At 31.3% G+C, this 4,134-nt stretch overlaps 1 long non-coding RNA gene across 2 annotated transcripts in view; it reads right to left on the reverse strand.

Moving 5' to 3' along the window:
- LOC128249509 (uncharacterized) overlaps nt 1-4,134 on the reverse strand; it is a 23,533-nt gene that overhangs the window by 2,055 nt on the left and 17,344 nt on the right. For both annotated transcript variants that reach the window (XR_008265626.1, XR_008265625.1), the window contains exon 3: nt 94-210. This is a non-coding gene — a long non-coding RNA (uncharacterized LOC128249509). The remainder of the gene's footprint in view (nt 1-93; nt 211-4,134) is intronic.

Raw genomic sequence — 4,134 nt, forward strand, 5'->3', positions numbered from 1 at the left:
ACACACACACACACACACACATGCACACACACATGCACACACACATGCACACACACATGCACACACACACACAAACACATGTAATATACGTACGTACGACTGCATGTGCCATCTATCGTGCTTCTGAGATTCCTCCTGCCTGAAAATTCAGTTTACCGAAATGTGTAACAAGATATCTTCTAGATTCTATTTCGTTGTTGAAATAAGTCACTGTAAAACATAAGAGAACGTTTAGATATATATCGACAGAATTTTCAATACTGGGTGCAAGATTATTGTTGACTATATTTACGTGCGAGATGACGGACAGAGATTAATTTATACGAATGATTGCCAGAATGACTTTAATAACTTCAAGTAATTGAAATCCTGTGAACGTTTATCTAAATATCCAACCCAATATTATTGTATGTTTTTAATATACACATATTAGACTTGATAAATCTGAATAATGAATGTAGTCGTTCTTGCCATGGCCATGTCACGTTTTCTTTAGACAGTATAGATGTATTGCTACATTACCGCAAGATGTATTTTATTTTGTAAAATGACAGAGACTAAATTCACACAAATGAGGCTGATGCATCTAGCATAATAATCGATTATATACAACTTATATTTGTGTTTATTGATGTTTTTCCAATATTTGATTAATATCTTTATAAATGAATCGATTAATAAATGTTTAATGTATATATACGAGTTGGTGATAATTTCTTTAGGTAAAATCAGGTACAAATGTTTATATAGTGGGATGCATCATATGTATCCAATTGATCCATAAACTATTAGTAATATAATTGCAATTACGCCTTAGTTGATAAATCTCGTATTGATTTTTCTTTAAAAGGAAACAGTGTATCGCATTATATGCATGAAAATTACTTCTACAAATATGAAAATAAAAGATTGTGAATTCATGGTAATTAACGTCCGAAGGTAATATTTACTCATAAATCATTGAAATTACGAACAAGTGACAGAAATCAGTTCTGCGTTCAGTAAATATTACTTGGGTAATTACTAAACGTACTCATGTTCAAATTGTTAAATAACATCCATTTAATGTACATATATGTACATGCTTGTATACGCACATGTAAGCATACTACACACACAGACACACACACACACACACACGCACACGCGCACACACACACACACACACACACACACAAACACATAAGCACGCGCGCGCAACCCCGCACCCATAAGCTCACTTATACACTCACATAATGTACGGAATCACTGTTATATATATAATAAACCATAGCTCTATTTACTTCAGTATTTTTACATTTCCTTGAACGTGCGAAATTTATAAGTATACAAAGAAAAAGAAGATTTAATCTGTCCGTCTATCTCAAAATATTATTTTAGCTCTCTAAATTGTTATCTAAATCGACAAGCAAAGTAGAAAGAAGGGAACGATTCCAGCAAATTTGGGATGATGAAATTGATGATCTTTTTTATGTTAACGGAGACAGTTGTCGCAAACAATACTTTGTTTCTTAAGGAATTTCAAAATTACGTGAAACTTGTGGCATATTTGAAAGACAATTTTGGCAACTTAAAGGTAAATGCGTCCCTTAGCATAACAGAAATTATTGGATTAGATATTTCACAAGGTGTATTAACAAGTAATCTTATTCTTGGATCAAAATGGCACGATATTAATCTTGCTTGGAATGAAACAGCAAATGATAATATAAGCAAGGTAACTGTCAAAGTAAATACAATTTGGCATCCTACCATCCAGATATGTAACAGTGTAGAAGGAAAATTTAAGTTTGATGAGGATAAACAAGTTAGTGTACGACATGATGGAATCGTTAATTTAAACACAGAGGGAATTTTCAATACATACTGCGAGATCAATATGGAGAATTATCCTTTTGATGAGCACATTTGCCGTTTAGAAATTTGCATGGGACGGAGGACAAGATCAGAAGCAGTGCTTAGTAATCGTACATACAGTTTATCGCCTCAAGATCAATTCCAAGAATGGGAGTTTCGTCTCGAAAAAACTTCAGAAGAGAACTTCACAGGTTGCGCAGTAATTCGAGCGAAAAGAAAAGTTACTATATTAACAGTAACAAAACTTATACCCGTACTAATGTTGACAGTACTGATATTAGCTGTCTATTTATTGCCAGCTGAATCCGGAGAGAAAGTTTCATATGCAGTTACGCTATTTCTCTCAAATATTGTTCTTCTTTCTGAAACATCTCAAATAATGTCTAATAATTCTCGAAAATTCTCTGCATATCTAGTGTATCTCTTAATTCTGACAATCATCAGTGGGTTTTCATGTTTTGTCTCCATAATTTCTACCCATAAACTCAAAATAATAAAAATCTGGCCTGAATCAAGCAGTTCACAAAGTAAAACATGTATTCGAGAAAGCTTAGATGAAGGAAATACACAAGTAAAATTTGCTAATAATGCTTTAAACGCATGATTTATGATAGAAAGATGAACATTATATTTGTCTCAGTAACAATTATGTATTTGCTACTCACAATAATTGTTGGTTTACTGATGTAAATATTCATATAAAGATTACATATGTGTGTGTGTGTGTATGTATGTATATATATATATATTGTTTTATTGTTTCAGTCATTTGACTGTGGTCATGCTGGAGCACCGCCTTTTTACTAGAAGAAATTAACCCTTCGATTTATTCTTTGTAACACTGGTACTTATTTTATCGGTCGCTTATGCTGAACCGCTATATATATACACACACTCATAGATAAATATGCTTGCGCATATATATCCATGAATAGAAAGAGAGAGTGAGAGAGAGATAGAGGATAGGTATCTTTATATGTGTTATATTCAGTGATTTTTATAAAATAATACCAGTTTTGATGGGCATGACCACCTTATCAAATATTGAAAATTCAATGTGATGGATCCAAGAATATGAAAGAAATGGAAACTAAAACAGTATGTTATTTTATTTCCGAATCCATGAATGTGAATATATCATATAAAAATACCTATCCAGTCCGATAAAAGATAAAAAGAAAACTTTAAGCGTACAATCATGTTTTTTCTACTTTTATTTCTACCTACCTACCTGCCTACACACACACACACACACACACACACACACACACACACACACACACACACACACATATATATATATACACAGGTACTAACACACACGTCTAGATGCGTATATCTAAGTATAACATATTATCATTATTATTATTATTATTATTATTATTATTATTAATGATAATCATAATAATAATGATAATAATAATAATAATTATGATAATAAGCGTAATCACAATAATAATAATATTAATAATGATGATAATATATCAGTTCGATTCGGTGCTCAGGCATGTTAAAGACCTCTAAGATTTTGGGGCTCAGGGGGCTACCTGATTATCTGAGCGACCTTAAGGAGTCTACGGGAATTTTAGTTGCATGGAGCCAGGTCAAACTGTTGTAAACTATATATATATATATATACATATATAATAACGATATATTTTAAATTAACTACCAACAAAAATAATTGGTAAGCTAACTTAAAAAAATCATCACCAAAATATATATATATATATATATATATATATATATATATATATATATGCATACATATCATTAGATTCCTTATATTCGTAATGCGGTAATGTTATGTAAAAGTTCTTTCGCATAAAAATGACAGAGGGTAACTGCAATATGCAGTGACTATTCCGTTGATTCAAAACGTTATCTCATAATTGCCAGAATATATCGTGGTCATGCATGACTTTTGGCGCAAATTTTTTAAACCAAATCTTTGCTTATTTATAAACCAAATCTCTACTAGTTTAGTCCAGAAAATAAATTTTATTTAACCAAAAAGAAATAACGCATTGCACCTTGGAATATGTACTTAAATCAATATTAAATTTAGGATCTTTAATAATTTGCACTATATGGAAATGTGAAACTATTGCTATATTTTCATACACACAGTAGAATACATGTGTATGTATATATGTATATATGTATGTATGCATGCTTGTGTGTATGGATGTATGTATGTATGTATGTTCACACACACACATACATGTATATATATACATATATATGTGTGTGTATGTGTGTGTGTGTGTGTGTGTG

The sequence above is a fragment of the Octopus bimaculoides genome, chromosome 15 (assembly GCF_001194135.2).
Source record: "Octopus bimaculoides isolate UCB-OBI-ISO-001 chromosome 15, ASM119413v2, whole genome shotgun sequence".
Lineage (NCBI taxonomy): Eukaryota > Metazoa > Mollusca > Cephalopoda > Octopoda > Octopodidae > Octopus > Octopus bimaculoides.